At 36.9% G+C, this 17,488-nt stretch overlaps 1 non-coding gene across 1 annotated transcript; it reads right to left on the bottom strand.

Annotated features, from left to right (window-relative positions):
- Positions 1-17,381: 17,381 nt before the first annotated feature.
- On the bottom strand, positions 17,382-17,488 carry LOC113002046 (small nucleolar RNA R71). Its single transcript, XR_003267574.1, has one exon. It is a non-coding gene; the product is annotated as a small nucleolar RNA R71 (small nucleolar RNA).

Genomic DNA, 17,488 nt, shown 5'->3' with positions numbered 1-17,488 from the left:
TTTCATTCTATGCTTTTCTATCAGAAATACTAACATTTTCACTCTTTTACTATTAGTTCACACTCCATCACTTACACAAATGCTTGCATGCACGAGGATCAATAATTCACAAAAAGTATCCATTAGTACGCAGTTAGTCTCACTCATACAATCGATTCACTCAAAAAGTGTTGCAACCAAACAATAAGTGTCTACTATCCTATCTGAATAAAAATTAAATGACTGAATTTTAAATTACCAAAATTTAAATCAACATAGTTCCAAGAAAAATAAAATGACAATAAAATAAAGATAAAGAAAAATACATAAATTAAAGAAAAATAAAGAGAAGTCCTGATCAATAACAAATGAACCTTAATCCCGAGCAAGCCACGGGTCCTAGGCTCATTGTGCAGTAGTGATGTTCACAACATAGTCATCATTAGCTCTGGTCTCTACCGCATCATCATCACAACCACCAGAGGTATCACCCCCCTACGGAAGTTAGCTGGACTCCTAGCCAAACAACCTAAGAGAGGAATGCCTTTGGTGTCATCTCTGGGCTAAGAGATACTCGCCATGGTGGAGGCTCTGGAGCATGGGGAAGAGCTATTCCTACTGAGAAGAAGACTGGTTGGTCGAAGATAAGGTGACTGGAGGAGGGCTGACTGGTGGTGGTGGTGGTGGTGATGCATCCTGGGTGGCTCTAGCTTGGATCCGCCTCGGCCCTGGAAATACAATTGAAGAATCTGTTGGATTCTAGCAATTCTTCTTTATATAGGCTAGTTTAATTATTGGGGTGAGGGACTCGTAGGTCAACGTGTCTGAATCGACTCCTTAGGTATCGCAAAGTGTTGTAATTAAAGTAGGGAAGCTAAGTCTGGTCGTACTAGATTGGGCGATTTGAGTAATCTGGAGTGAAATCTTGTTGCCTATGTCCATGTCCATCTTCATCACAATCACATATATTAAGAGAGCTCGATCCATGTTGAGGTCGAAGGTGTGGGAAGTAGGAGTGAGGTTGAAGTAGGAAAGCACACTCCAGGTTTGGGCTAGAGTGATGATGTCCTTCCACAAAATCTTCCACGGAGCCCCTTCGGGATTCAGCGTGAATCGTCCTCTGGGGGTGCCCAGCTTGGGCATGATGGCCTGGTGGTCTGGGTCGGTGTGGAGGTACTAGGAGTAGGTGGTCAGATACCCCCCCCCCTCGGGACAACGATAGGGGTTCCTCAAAAAATCATTCTACATTTGAGTGTCAAATCTGATAGTCCACCCTCGCACCCGACACTACTTCAGATACCCCCCCCCCCTCAGTGAATCATCCTCTGGATCATAGATGTTGTAGTAAACATCCTTCACCAGAGCGATGTCTATCTGCTTCTATGTCAGGCAGGTGAGTCTTCTGTGCCACTGACGCCTCTGGAGCTTGTTGTAAAACTCATCATACATGCCCAATGCAAGCTCCACGTTCCTCTCCGAAAGAATGTTCCAAAGATGAATGTTATCCTAGTATTGGAGTCATGCTGTTTATGAAGCTAAGAGGGAGGAATCCCAAGTAGAATCCCCCCTTGTGGCTGACTGGCTCCTATTCGGTGTTTCCTCGAGGCCATCTGCAAAAGAAACAACAAAGTAACAAAACAGGAAAATATTAGAACATAAAAAATAAAAAACTAAAAATCTGAGTGAGGCGCTAAGCCGGCACAAGGTGCTTAGCACCAATGCAAACTAGTAGGGGCTTAACACGAGACCGTGTGCTAAGCTCATGCATGAAAATAGGTAGACCTTGGGCTTAGCATGAGACTAGTCGCTAAACCTATGCATGGGTATAGCTTGACACTGGGGTTTAGCGCAATGCTAAGTCCATGCATGAAAAATGAAAAGACTTAGAAAGGACAAAATAGTAGTGGGGCTTAGCGCGAGATTGCACGCTAAGCTCATGTATGTGGACTAAAAGACAGTGGGGCTTAGCACGAGATTGCATGCTAAGCCCATGCATTAACATTAAAAAAATAGAAATGCAAAATGTATGCATGTGACTTAAGAATGTGCTTAGCGTGCAGTTGCAGTTTAACGTGTTTATCCCCAAAAAATCCCAGAAATGTAAAAATGCGCTAAGCACGCAGTGGTAGCTTAACACATTCATTTTGAACCCAAAAAAACAATGTTGCCCAAAATTTCAGAACTTACTAAGCCATGGATATGGGATTAGTGAGCATACATAGAATAGATGAAATAGAACACTATACAACAATGTATGTTTGACAGAACAAAATTATGAATGCAACAAATACGAATAATCATTACACCAAAGGATGAACCAAGAAAAAAAATATTTGCTTACCTAATATGATTATAGTTCAACAAAAAAGAAACAAGAAATGAGAATTGCTCAAAGTGGACATAAATATGAAAAAGAAGAAGACACTCAATAATAGAAGAAGAAAATAGAAAATAAAATTTTGGGTTGTCTCTCAATAAGCGTTTTTTTAATGTCACTAGCTTGATGTGAGACCCCTTCATGGGTCTTAAAGGTGGATGACGGTGGTCAGTCTTTCAATGTAGCCACTATTGTATATTTTGAGTCACTGATCATTTACTATCCAACTTCTCTCAGGGTCACTTGACGCAAGATCCATCAACTCCACTGCTCCATAAGGCTTCATTTCTTGGATTATGAAGGGACCAAACCATTTGGATTTGAGTTTACCTAGGAAGAGCCTCAGCCTTGAATTGAATAGCAAAACTTGTTGACCAGGTTGAGAGGTCTTCTTTATCAATTTTTTATCATGGTACACCTTCATCTTCTGCTTGTAAATTTTGTAAGATTCTTATGCATTGAGTCTTATCACCTCTAGCTCCGGCAATTGGAGCTTCTGCTTCTCACATAACAATGATTCACCAAAATTTAGAAATTTGAAGGCCCAATAGGCCCTGTGATCTAGCTTCACTGGTAGGTGACAAACTTTCTCATAGACCATCTAAAAGTGTGATAGTCCAATAGAAGTCTTGAAAGCAGTCCTAAAGGCCCATAATTCATCATTCAACTTTGAAGCCCAATCTTTTCTTGAAGAACCAATAATTTTTTCTAGAATCGTCTTCATCTCTCTATTAGAAACCTCTTCCTAACCATTTGTCTAAGGATAATAAGGTGAAGCCACCTTATGTCTGACATGATAATGCCCCAGAACCTTCTACAACTGTGCATTGAAGAAATGTGAACCCCCATCACTAATTAACACTCTAGGAACTCCAAAACAAGAGAATATATTCTTCTTTAGGAACTTGATAACAGTATTAGCGTTATTCTTTTGAGCCACTACAGCTTCTACCCATTTAGACACATAATCAACAAAAACCAAGATATATTGATTCCCATAAGCGAACGGAAGAGGAGCCACAAAATCAATGCCCCAATATTCAAAGACTTTTACTTCCATGATGTTCTGCAATGGCATCTCATTTCTCCGTGAAATGCTCTCTGTTCTCTGGCATTGATCACAATGAAGCACATGATCATGGACATCCTTGATGATAGAAGGCCATAAATATCCAACTTGTAGCATGATAACTACGCAATTTAAGTTAAATTGATAGTCAATTTTGGCTAAGAATGATTAGAATTTCTTCACTTTAACGTTGTTTTTAATGAAGAAATTAATATCATTGTATTTTTTTACCAGCAAGATTCAAAAGAAGAAAATTTCAAGTGCTTTGGAGGAAAAATGATGCAAAAACTTGAAGAAAAAGCTTTGATGAAAAAGTTGTAGATTGGGGCAGCTTGCTTAACGCAAAAGACAAACTCGGCGCGTCTCCTGGCTTAGCAGTCAACTCACGCTTGACGGGAGAAGGCCCACGAGAAAGTCCAAAGGTGAGCTTAGCTCACTTAACGTGATCACCGACATACTTACTAAGCTTAGGAGGCCCACTTAGCGCAAGGTCGCATGAATTTTAAGCTACCTTAAGCCTATAAAAGGAGTAGGAAGCAAAGAAGAAACACACACCAAGACTCAGAGCTCTCTAATGAATACATCCTAAGTTTGAGTATCTCAAATAGGGAAAACCCTCTTTCTATGTCAATTATCCCCTTCTCTTCCTCTATCCATCCCTTCCCTTTCTTCTATCCAGATCAGCCCCTAAAATGTAAAGCCTCTCATGGCAATGAGAGGCTAAACCCCCATTGCAGGAAGCCTGGCAGATCAACTCTTGTAATGTAATTCTGTCCTATAATCTATTTAATGCAATCCCATTTTTATTGCTCTTTTTAGTGCTTCATTGTTTATCGATTATGGTTTGGCCATCCATGTTCATGTAATGTTTAAAGGATAATGTATTGAAAATGGATATTTTCTATGAATTGGAAAACGACATCTAAATGAAATCATTGCTAGAAATAAATTGATATTTGTTTAGTCTATTTTATGCATATTTAATCTTAATGCAATTTATTGTTTTTATCTTTGCAAAGAAATTTGGGAGAGAAAATAGATAAATTAGGCTCTTCATGCAGGAAACCAAAGATAGAGTGTCATAGTAAATGTGGGAGGAAATTGGGATAATATTAGATAGAGAAAATCATTAACATTGCATTACAAGTAGTTTTGGCATGCTAGGTCCCAACATAGTTAAATTCAGCATTTATCTTTAAGCATCATTATGTTTATCTTCTACATTTCTTATCTTTTACTTTAAAATATCTTATCTGTTTTATCTTCTATTTTGTTATCTTTAAATCTCTTATCTCCTAATCTTCTATTTTAAATTTCTTATCCTTCTTATCGCTTGCTTCTTTAAATTTTACATTTGAATTTCTTATCTCTTACTTGTAAATTGGGTTTGCATCAATCAAAGTACAAACAAAGTCCATGTAGATTTGACACTCAGACTTCTGAGTATTTTACTACTTAAGACAAATTGGTACACTTACCAAGGAGTTAACAAGTTTTTGGCTAGATTGTTGAGGACTTTGTCCTTCGTACTTGGTTGTTTGCATATTCCAATTTTAAAGCAATCAGTTTTTATCTTTTAACTTTTTATTTTTATTTTAAAAAAAATATTTTTCAATTTTTCTTTACTCACTCTTATATTTTTTTATCAAAAAAAAAAAGACAGAAGTATCTTTTTCTTGTGAGTCTATGTTTGTAGGGTGGAACCTTCGTAGAACTTGATCCATGGAAGATATTTTAAAGAGGTGGTCTGAGCATGTTGAAAGCATACAATTAGGGGTCATTCACCCACCACCGGTAAATTGTGATTTTTATGGAGGAGAGCATTTCAATAATAATTGTCATCTCTACTCCTTGAAAAATTCTTGGTGGGAACAAGAGCTACACTCTTACAATCAATATGAAGAAAAAAGACTTTCTAATATGGAGAATGTGTTGATGCAATTCTTGAAAACATCCCAAGCTAGCTTCAAAGCCAATCGAAACTCAATTCAAAATCTAGAGATTCAGGTTGGCGAGAGTTACTCCATGGAAAATTGTTGGTGGGAACAAGAGTTACAACCTTACAACCACTATGAAGAAAAAGAATTTCTAATCTTGAGAATGTGTTGATGCAATTCATGGAAACATCTAAAGCTAACCGACATGCAATTCAAAATCTGGAAATTTAAGTTGGTAAGCTAGCAAAAGAAGTGGCTAAATTATCCTTTTTGGTCACAAGGGAAGAAAACTTTGTAGAGGTTAAAGCTCATGAGGAAAGTCTTGTAGAAGAGCATGATTCAAGATAAAAAGATGAAGAAAAAAATTAGGAGAACATGACAACAATGGGAGAAGTGCTCACAAGTAGAAATTCAACAAGAAAGTATTCTCCAAGTCAACACCCCTCCTCATCAACTGATCGGCAAGGAAGAAAGGCACAGAGAACATGATAAAATCTTTAAGTGTCATTCTCTTGCAATGATATGGAAGGTGTTTCCGAGATACATGAGTTTCATGGAGTCTCTAGCTAAAAGGCATAAGTGCAAGGAAGATGTGTTCTATGTGACCTTGATGCCACCTTGAAGGCATCTGACCCGTCAAGCTAATGACATTAAAGAAGTGCTTACTAGGAGGCAACCTAGGATTTCTTACTCTATCTCTCTTTTAGTTAATTTCATTGTGGGTTTTTTTAGAATAGTTGTGTTATTTATTTTCTTTATTTTATTTTGATTTTGTGTAGTTTAATTTCAATCATTGAATAAAATTTGCATGATAGAGATGTAGGAAATTATTGATTGGTTGCAACTTGTTCTAGATTAATTGATGAATGAGATATATTGTATACTAATGAGATGATTGTGAAAATTCTGAGCAAGAGTCATTGTGAGTGATGAAGTATGAATAGAAAACACAAGAGCGAAGAGGTTAGCATGTCTGAACGGAAATCATGGTATGTTAAGCTGAGTACTTCATCAATGTCTGGTGAGATTTGTGACCTTATAACTATGAGAGAACTGTTGTTCTCAATTTCCTGATTTTGCTTGATTCTTAGACTGTTGAGTACATACATAAGGTGGAAATGATCAAGGCCTTGTTTTGATTTTCTTAGCCATTGAGCCAAATAGCCAACCTATTACTAGAATTAATCCCTTACACCCTGTTGAGCCTAATGTAATCAATTGTCCATAAAACCTGAGCCGATTGAAATTAATGACCAACTTATCTTAGGTTGTAGGAGAGCACGGGTCAAGACAAATTTATCCCTAATTTGGGGGAGGAGAATCATTGGGTGAATTTTTTTGTTTTAGAAACATTAATAACAACACACACTCAAATGTAAATTGTGATTAGTTGCTACAATACCAGTGTAATCCAGTTAGTTTAAAAAAAATGTTTCAAATAAAGAGTTAATAGCAACTAGGTGCCAAAGATTTTGTGTGCTATTAAGAATAGAAGGCAAGAAAGTTAGGGGCTGTGGAATATAAATCCATGAGTTATCAGGAAAAATATGAGGTAGGTGCTTTCTTAGAACCTAACTTTGATTCCAAAGAAAAACCATGAGTTCTTTGTAGCCCAGCCACGTTACAAGCCTAAAAAGCCCTTAGTGATCCAGAGTATGTATGTATGATTGCCTTAACTGAGAAGAAGTGCAAAGTTGGGAACATTAGTTCATTTGTTGAATTTAAAAACATTCTCAGCTGAGACACTTGTGCGCTGAGGGAAATAATAGCCTTGTGAGGAATGAAGTGTTGTAATTCTGCCTTGATGAAGTTTTTATTTGCTAACCTTTTTCATCTCCATGTTCATTCTTTCATGCGTTCGTCACAAGATCAAGACAAATGCAAGCTCAGGGTCATTCATTGAAAGGTTTGAAATGGTTCGCAATTATCTCATGTGTCAGTAAATTCAGAACTTGTCTTTTGCCTAGGGACAAGCAAAAATTTTAATTTGGGAGAGTTGATAATTGCGAAATTTGAGTTAAATGGATAGTCAATTTTGGCAAAGAATGATTACAACTTTTTCACTTTAACGTTGTTTTTAATGAAATAATGAAGAAATTAATATCATTGTAATTTTTTACCAGTAGGATTCGAAAGAAGAAAATTTCAAGTGCTTTTGAGGAAAAATGATGCAAAAACTTGAAGAAAAAGCTTTGAAGAAAAAAGTTAAAGATTGGGAAAACTCGTTTAGCGCAAAAGACAAGCCCAGCGTATCTCCTTGCTTATCGGCCAACTCACGTTTAGCGTAAAGAAGATCCACGAGAAAGTCCAAAAGGCACGCTTAGTGCGAATCCCGTGCTAAGCACGTGACCACGGCCATATTCGCTAAGCCCAAAAGGCCTGCTTAGTGCAAGGTCACGTGAATTTTAAGCTACCTTAGGCCTATAAAAGGAGTAGGAAGCAAAGGAGAAACGCACACTAAGACTTAGAGCTCTCTAATGAATACATTCTAAGACTATGTCCATTATCCTCTTCTCTTCCTTTATCCATCCCTTCTCTTCTTCTATCAACATCAGTCCCTAAAGTGTAAAACCTTCCATGGCAATCAAAGGCTAAACCCCCATTGTTGGAAGCCTGGCAGGCCAACTCTTGTAGTGTAATTATGTCCTATTATTTATTTAATGCAATTCCATTTTTATTGTTTTTTTTTCTATGCTTCATTGTTTATTGATTATGGTCTGGCCATCCATGTTCATGTAATGTTTAAGGGATAATGCATTGAAAAATAGTTATTTTCTAAGAACTGGGAGAGGGCATCTAAATGAAATCATTGCTAAAAATAGATTGATATTTGTTTAGTCTATTTTATGCATCTTTAATCTGAATGCAATTTATTGTTTTTTATCTTCACAAAGAAATTTGGGAGAGAAAAATAAATAAATTAGGCTCTTCATGCAGGAAAACAAAGATAGAGTGTCATAATAGATGTGGGTGGAAATTAGGATAATATTAGATAAAGAAAATCACAAGTAGTTTTGGCGTGCTAGGTCCCAACATAGTTAAATTCTTCATTTATCTTTAAGCATCATTATCTTTATCTCCTACATTTCTTATCATTTACTTTAAAATCTCTGATCTATTTTATCTTCTATTTTTTATCTTTAAATCTCTTATCTCTTTAAATTTTTTATCTTATCTCCTAATCTTCTATTTTAAATTTATTATCCTTCTTATCCCTTACTTTGTTTAAATTCTACATTTAAATTTCTTATCTCTTGCTTGTAAATTGAGTTTGCATCAATCTAAGTACAAACAAAGTCCTTGTGGTTTCGACACTCGGACTTTTGAGTACTTTACTACTTGAGACAAATTGGTGCACTTGCCAATGAGTTAACATAGCACCTTAGTAGTTGTCCTATCCCCACTATAGTGTTCGCCACAAGGAGAATTGTGATAGTGCCCTAATATACTTCTAGCTTCTTCCATGGTAATACATCTTCTCGACAGATTTCCGCTCCAATCTTGAATAAGTAAGGATCATCATAGACATAGAAACGAGCATCACGGAGGAACTTCTTCTAATGATTCCAGTTAAAGTCATTTGGAATGATACCTACAACTTTGTAGTTGGCCATATCTACGAACCACGACCTTTCATGCACATGTAGAAGGGATTCATTAAGAAAATCATCTCAAATTTCTAGCTCCTCTTGAGTTACTTCTTCATTGACTAACCTGGAGAAGTGGTCAACCACTACATTCTTATCTGTAATCACTATATCCAACTCTTGAATCAAAAGAACCTATCTAATCAGTCTTGGCTTTGAATCTGCATTTGTGAAAAGGTATTTGATTGATGCATGATCAGTAAAGATAATGACCCTGGAGCCCATTAAGTACGATCGGAACTTCTCTAAGGCATAGACAATGGCCAACATCTCCTTCTTAGTAGTTGCATAATTTAGTTGTGCATCATTCAGGATCTTGCTAGCATAAAAATGGCATGGAATGCATTCTCTCTCCATTGTCCAAGAACTACCCCTACTGCATAGTCACTAGCGTTGTACATGAGCTCAAACTCTTTACTCCAGTCAGGTGCCACTATTATTGGAGTGAAAACTAGATTGTTCTTCAGGGTCTAAAAGGTTGTCAAGCATTCTTCATAAAGCTTAAACATTACATCTTTATTCAGCAAATGGCTCAAGGGTCTAGCAATTTTGGAGAAGTCCTTTATGAATCGCCAACAGAATCCTACATGTCCAAGATAACTCTGGATGCCTTTCACATTGATTGGCGAAGGCAGCTTATTAATGACATCAATCTTTGCTTTGTCCACCTCTATCCCTTGAGTTGATAACTTGTGGCCTAACACTATTCCTTCTTTGACCATGAAGTGACCCTTTTTCCCATTTCAGCACCAGATTTGCTTCAGCACAGCGTCTTAGCACAAGCTCTAGATTGGTCAGGCAACAGTCAAATGAAGAACCAAAGATGTAGAAATCGTCCATAAAGACTTTGATGCACTTTTCCATCATGTCAGCAAATATAGCTAGCACGCACCTCTGAAAAGTGGTTGGGGCATTACATAAATCGATCTGATAAACTTCTGTAAGCAAAGACTCCAGAAGGGCATGTAAATGCTATCTTCTCTTGGTCCTTGGGGTCTACGATAATCTAATTTTACCCTAAATAGCCATATAAGAAACAATAAAAGGCTTGGCTCTCTTACCGCTCCAGCATCTGATCCATGAATGGCAAAGGAAAATGATAATTTCTTGTAGCATCATTGAGCTTGTGGTAGTCTATGCACATCCTCTATCCAGTGACAGCATGAGTTTGAATGAGATCATTCATTTCATTGTGGACAACAATCATTCCTCCTTTCCTAAACACCACTTGTACTGGACTCACCGAAGCACCATCAGAAATAAGGTAGATAAGTCCAACCTTAACTAACTTGAGAAATTTTTTTCACACCTTCTCTTTCATGGATGGATTAAGCCTCCTCTACGACTATCTCACCGGTTTGTACTCTTCTTCCATCATAATCTTGTACATGCAGTAGGAAGGATAGGTTCCCTTAAGATTGGAAATATGTCACCCAATAGCTTATTTGTGCTTTCTGAGAACCTCTGTTAATTGTGCTTCTTTATCTGATGATAAGTCATTACTGATCACGACTGGCTTGGCTTCATTTTCCTCTTAAATGACGTACTTCAGATAAGTAGGTAGAGCTTTCAACTCCACCTTAGGCTTCTCTGTTGGGTTATCTGTCTTTAAATCTTCAAAGGCCTACTCCCCTAAGGGAACCTCCTTGAATCGGTCTAAGTCTTCCAGGCAGTCTCTGAGATCCTCTTCTTCCTCATTATTCAAGCAATCAACAACATTTATAAGGGCCTTCTCAAACAAGGAGAGAATGGTCAGGTGCTAAACAGCGAGATCATTTTCTTACTCTATTCCCTCCACCTTGAAGCATGTCTTATTGTCACAGGGATGCTTTATTGCTTCGAATAGGTTGAAGGTGAATTTTTGATCCTCCACGTTCATCTCCAAGTTTCCATTCCCCATGTCCACAACAATTTTGCAGCAAGCATAAATGGTGGGCCTAGTATTAGAGGAATATCAATGTCCTCTTCTAAATCCATGATCACAAATTCCATCAAAAAAGTAAATTGGCAGACCTAAACAAGGACGTCTTCAACTACACCATATGGTCTCGTGATGTAACGGTCTGCTAGCTGAAGCGTCATCCTAGTGGGAGCAATTCTCAGATTCCCAATCCTCTGACCATAGATAGGAGCATCATATTGATGCTTGCCCCCATATTAATAAGAGCTTTACCCACAAACACCTCTCCAATAGAGCATGGGATGGTTACATTACCTGGGTCTTTGAATTTCTGTGGTAGAGTCCTCTAAATCACAACATTGTAGTTTCCTTCCACCATGATGCTCTCATTGTTAATGTATTTACCTTTCTTCATGAACATTTCTTTCAGAAACTTTATATAGATAGGCATTTGCTGTAAGGCCTCTCCAAATGGAATGATGATCTCTAGCTTCTTAAATATATCAAGGAAACGAGCAAAGCATCTCTCCCTCTCCTTCTTTGACGACACCAAGGGATATGGGATGTCCTTCACTGGGACTGCGGGTATTTCCTTCCTTGCCTCCCTAGCTAACTGACTCTTGGTCTTAGTGGTTAAGACCTTAACACAACTCTCCTTACTCTTATTTTTTTCTTTTTCACTCTCTTCTCTCTTTTGATTCTGTCTTTCCTCATTAACCACATCCTCCAATACCCTTTTGGCTCTCTTCTCTCTCTCTCAACATTCTCTCTCCTCTGGCTTCTTGTGAGAACCGCCTTGCATTCTTCCTTGTGATTCTTCTCAGTGTTGGCCACAAAACTCCATATGGACCTTTCAGCCAGTTGCTTAGCTAATTGGCCCACTTGTACCTCTAAATTCTTGATAGCTGACTTCGTGCTCTTGTGGTGCGACAAGGAAACCTACATAAATTGAGTTAGAGTGTCTTTTAGCTTGGTGGTCCTCTTATAGAGATTAGGCCCTTGGTTAGGAGGTCGGATGGATGGATGGATGACTTTGATCATTGTTGAAATTATTCCCAGGATGGGATCTCCAGCCTTGGCCTCGAGAGAAAATTCCCCCTTGATTGTATCCAGGAGGCCTTCCTTGATGGAACCCTTGACGGTTTGGATTGGCCATGTAGTTGACTTCTTTGGATGCATCGTCTTGGGCCATACACATGCCTGACTCATGGGCCCCTCCACAAATGTTGCATCTCCCACTTTCCATGACTGAAGGATGAGCAGGTTGCACTACATGCAACTGTTAAGGAAGCTTGTTCAAGGTCTCTGTTAAGGTCTTGATTTTCTTGGATAGGAGCTTGTTTTGAGCTAGTAATGCATCTTGAGAAGTGATCTCAAGAAGACTCTTCTTTGTGGGTGTGTAAGCTTGATCATGAAGAATGGTGTCATCACTGGCTGCCATGTTTTCAATCAACTCCATAGCTTTATCAGGTGTCTTCAATTTGATCTTTCCACCAGCAAAGGCATCGAGAAGTTGCTTAGAATGGGGTTACAAGCCATCAATGAATATGTTTAGCTGAATTGGCTCATTCACTCCATGGATAGGAGTCTTCTGGGGTAAACTGTGGAGGCGGTCAAGAGCATAACTCCATGGATAAGAGCCTTCTGGGCATATAGATCTTCATTCGATAGCCCATGAAAGAGATTGCCTTGAACTAGTTGGATGAGGGAATGTGGATAACTGATGTTGGCAGCTTGAACTTTAAGTCGGGCTATGCTTGTGAAGTACTAAGGTGTAGAGGAACTAGAGTACTCCTCTAGAGTGATCCTCTGTGGTCGATCCTCTGCCATGATGTGTTCTTCAAAATTTTGATGTGGGTGGATCATAGGGAAAGAGGAAGATGGTATAGAGGATGACGGTCCTTGATTGGCCTGCACCTCTTGTTGTTCTCTCTTTCTTTTTGCGACATTGTTTCTTCTACAAGTTGCTTCAATCTCTAAATCCAAAGAAGCAAAATTTTTTCCTCGCATACAAGAAAACAACTACCATACAGGTTATCACAGAATAAAAATTAAAAATGAAGAGTGGATAAAGAAAATTGAAATATTTTTATTTTTATTTTTATTTTTGAAAATAAAATTTAAAAAAAAATTAAAAAATAATTGCTTTAAAAATTTAAATATCCAAATTACCAAGTACAAAGAACAAAGTCCGCAGCAAACGACGCCAAAAACTTGTTGAGCTATTTGCAAGTGCACCAAATTGTCCCAAGTAGTAGAGTTAAAACGGAAGTCCAAGTGTCCAATCCATAAGGACTTTGTTTGTACTTAAGTCAATGAATATATAATTTTTCAAATAATAATTAAGTTGGTTTAAAATGTTGTGAAGAAAACAGAAAAATAAATTGACATAAAATTAAATTAAAATAAACAAGGGAAGAAATTAAACATGAATTTAAATTAATTAACTAAAAACCAAAAAGATGAGAAAAACCAATATTATAGAAGTTAAATTTAGAAGATGAGAATGTTAGGAACTTAGCCTTCCAAAGCTACTCTTTGATGTAATATTAATGAATTTTCTCTATTTATAATTATTCCAATTTACACTTGCATCTGTTTATATACTCTGACCAAGATTCCTCGAGTGAAAGAGCCTAATTTAACTACTTTCTCTTCGAAATTCATTTACAGAGATAAAATAGTTAATTACATTAAGAATAGAGATGTATAAGAGGCTAAACAAAATGAACTTATCCCTAGTGATGACTTTATTTAGATAATTTTTCCCAATTCTATTAGAGAATAATGTTTTCCAACGCTACCCCTAAAACTTACCATACAAATGGGTGATTAAGCTATAAACAATATCATTAAGCACAAGAAAGGATAATGCAAAATATAAAATAGTAAATAGATAGGAAGAGAAATTACATCAAAAGTAGTTGGCTGCCAAGTTCTCAACAAATGGGGGTTTTAGCCTCTCATTGTCATATGAGGCTTTACAACTGCAAGAAGGGAATATTAAGTAAAGGGGGAAATTGAGAAAAGGAATGGAGGGACAAACTGGCTTCTAATGCTTGCTTCTCCTTCTTCTAGTATTTTCCTTCTATAAGAAATTCTATTCTCTAGAATTTTGTGTGTTTTTTCCTTCTTCTCTCTCTTTGTTTTGTAGGTGCAGATTAGCATGGTTTTCACGCAACCTTCGCACTAAGCATGCTTAGCGAGTATGGCGGTATTCACGCTAAACGCGTGCCTCGCGCTTAGTGCACCTTCACTTTCTTGAACTAGCCTGTTTTCCTAAATTAGTCCTGCTTCCCGACGCTAAGCGTGTTGTGCCCGCTGAACCTGTGCATCACACTAAGGGCCTAGGACATGCTAAGCATGTATCTTCAGATTACCCATTTTCTCTTTTGGGCTTTACTTTACTTTTTTGGTCTAATTTTTTACTAAGTATCATAAATTCATCAGCTTTTAATATTTTATTTACAAAAACTTAAATGATGTTAAAATTCCAATTTGCACAAAAAGGAAGAAATAAGAGAGAGAAATAACTAATTCCTGTATAATTTAATCACAAAATATACCTATACATATTAGTTATCATAATAACATTATATTAAAAGATAGTTTAGAATCATTACATCAAAGAGAGTTTGGTTTGCAGAGCTCCCAACATTGAGTGGTTTTAACCTCTCATTGTCATGAGAGACTTACAAAAAATAAAGGTGGGACGAAAAGTGGATTGAAATAGAATGGCCAGAGCTTCGGAAAATGATTTCCCTTGCACTAGTTGTTTGTTTTCCTATGCTTCTCTTGGCTTTCTTTCCTAATAAGGAAAAATATATGTTTCCTTTCCTTTTGTATGCTTCACCAACTAATTGGCCAATCAGAACTCTCTTGTACACTTAGCGCAACTCTCACGCTGAGCGCGAATGTCTAGCTAGATCAAGTGGTCACGCGCTAAGCACAGGATGCGCGCTTAGCACTCTTGCTCGTGGCAGTTGTCTTCCAATTTGTTGCCTTGTGATGTATCATCATTTTCTCCTATTTCTTAACCCTTTTTGTCACCATTTTAATCACTGATTAGCCTTAATTGTCAAATTAATTATGCAGTTTTATCATTTGGGCCTACTAGATTAATTTTGTGTTTTTAATTTAATTTCAGGAGAATTATAAGCAATTGGACTTGAATCCAGAATTGGGCTTGGATTTGAAGAGTGCAGACTATTTTATTCTACCAAATCTTATCTTATCTAGATTTTATTTCATCTAGATTTTATCTTATCATATCTAGATATTATTTCATCTAGATCTTATCTTATCTTATCTAGATTTTATTTCATCTTGATATTATTTCATCTAGATTTTGTCTTATCTTATCTTATCAAGATTTTATTTTATTTATGAGCTTGGACTTAAAACAGATTTGTAAGTTTTGAGGCTGAGAACATATATAACAGCACCAAGGTTCTAGTTTGAGCTCTCTCTCTCTCTCTTCGTTTTTAGTCACTTTTCATTTTAGGGAGAAAGAATAATTTTAGGTTTTGCAATTCCAGTTTTTACTATTCATGTAACAATAAATTTCGTTTTCTGCTTCAATCTACAATTTCGTTTCTACTAATTAATGGAAGGTTGAGTCTCCAGCGTTGTTTTCTCTTGAGGATCAAGCACAACTCTCTTTGAGGTTTTATTATTACTATTGAATTCTAATCAGTTTTTCCTCTTCACCAATTACTCTATATTTGTTGCTATTAATCCATGCATGGTTAGTGCTTGATTAATTGTCTTTGTGCTTAATTTACGTTCATGCTTAATGATCAGTTCGTTCATGATTAATTGGTGTATGTGTTGTTTAATCACATAATGAATGTCTTATGTTAAATTTCGCTTAGTAATTTAATTTAGGGTTGGATTTAGTGGTCGAACTGATAAAGGATAAATTCTCGTAACCTAGGATAAGAGACTTGCTTGTGAATCAAGGGAAAACAACGTGTTTTAATTCTGATATTTTCTAATAAAATTTGCTCGCTATTAATTTACAAAAACAAACAACCCCCCCCCCCCAATTCATTACTGTTTTATTACTATCATTTATGAACGTTTGGTTGACCATTGCTCGTTGGGAGATGACCTAGGATCACTTCCTAGATACTGCATTTTTAATGTTTATTTGATTCGGGTACGACCTCAATCAAATTTGGCGTCGTTGCCAGGGAGCAGTGGGCCAAAGGTTCATAATAGTGTTTAGTTATCTTATTTTGTGTTGTGTTCTATTTTGCAATTCAGTTGCATTCCCTGTTTAGCAACTATTTTAGCGACGGATTCAGCGACTGATTCAGCCATTTATTTTGCTGTGAACAGTGTTGAACAGTGATTAGCGACTCGGAATTAGCGACGGATTTTGCAATTTAATTAACGATTTTTGTTTTGATAGTTAGAGTTGTTATTTTTGGCTGAAGTTTTGTGTGGTAGCTTCTTTTTATCCATATTTTGTGTGAAAAATACAAGGAGCACTTGGTGTGACATTATTTCAGAGAGACAAAAATTTATGGAACTTGTTTTTAGCAAAATTTAAAACGGCCATAACTTTTGCTCCGGGTATCAGAACGACTATTATTATATATGCATTTGGGGTAGAAAAAAATTTCCCATATTGTAGTTACCTGCTAAAGCTGTTTGGGGACTCCCAAACTCCAAAAATCAGCCGTTTACTAAGTTTTTTTTTTATTTTTTAAGTATTATTGTCTTATTTTTCTAAACTTTGCTTAGGTAGTTTTCATAGTTATACTTTGAATTTTTGTTTGAAATTTTTTGTGCTATCTTTTCATGATTTTAGGGTGTTCCTCACAAAATTTCAGCTTATTTTGATATCATTTGAGTATAGCAGTAGTTTTACCCCCTTGTTAGGTGTTGTTGAGAAACACATTATTTGTTGCATATAGTGCATGACTAGGGGCAATCCAGGTGATTTACAATCCTTTGATCCTGAAATAAATAGAACCTTTCATAGATTAGTTAGGCATAGTGTGCATCTTGGCCATTCTGTGCATTTTGAGCATTCTGAGTATTATGTTGAGGGTGATTATGAATATTCTGATTTTGAGCATTTCACTACTAATTTTTATACTGAGAACATGGCTCAACCTCCATTTCGTGAGAGGACTCTTAGGGAGATGGCTGCACCTGATTTCACTTATGAAAGCTTGTGCATTCAATATCCTGATGAGGGTGTTCCATATGTTCTCAAGACTAGACTAATACATTTGCTAGTGAAGATCCTCATAAGCATCTTAAGGAGTTCCATATTGTTTGTTCCACCATGAAGCCCCCTGACGTCCAAGAAGATCATATCTTTCTAAAGGTTTTTCCTCATTCTCTGGAGGGAGTGGAAAAAGATTGGCTCTACTACCTTGCTCCCAGATCTATTTTCAGCTGGGATGACCTTAAGAGGGTGTTCTTGGAGAAATTCTTCCTTGCATCTAGGACCATTGCCATCAGAAAAGACATTTCAGGCATCAGGCAACTTAGTGAAGAAAGCTTGTATAAGTACTGGGAAAGATTCAAGAAATTGTGTGCAAGCTGCCCTCACCATAAGAT

This window comes from Glycine max, chromosome 6 (assembly GCF_000004515.6).
Source record: "Glycine max cultivar Williams 82 chromosome 6, Glycine_max_v4.0, whole genome shotgun sequence".
Classification (NCBI taxonomy): Eukaryota; Viridiplantae; Streptophyta; class Magnoliopsida; order Fabales; family Fabaceae; genus Glycine; species Glycine max.
This window is presented reverse-complemented; position numbering and strand designations above follow the sequence as displayed.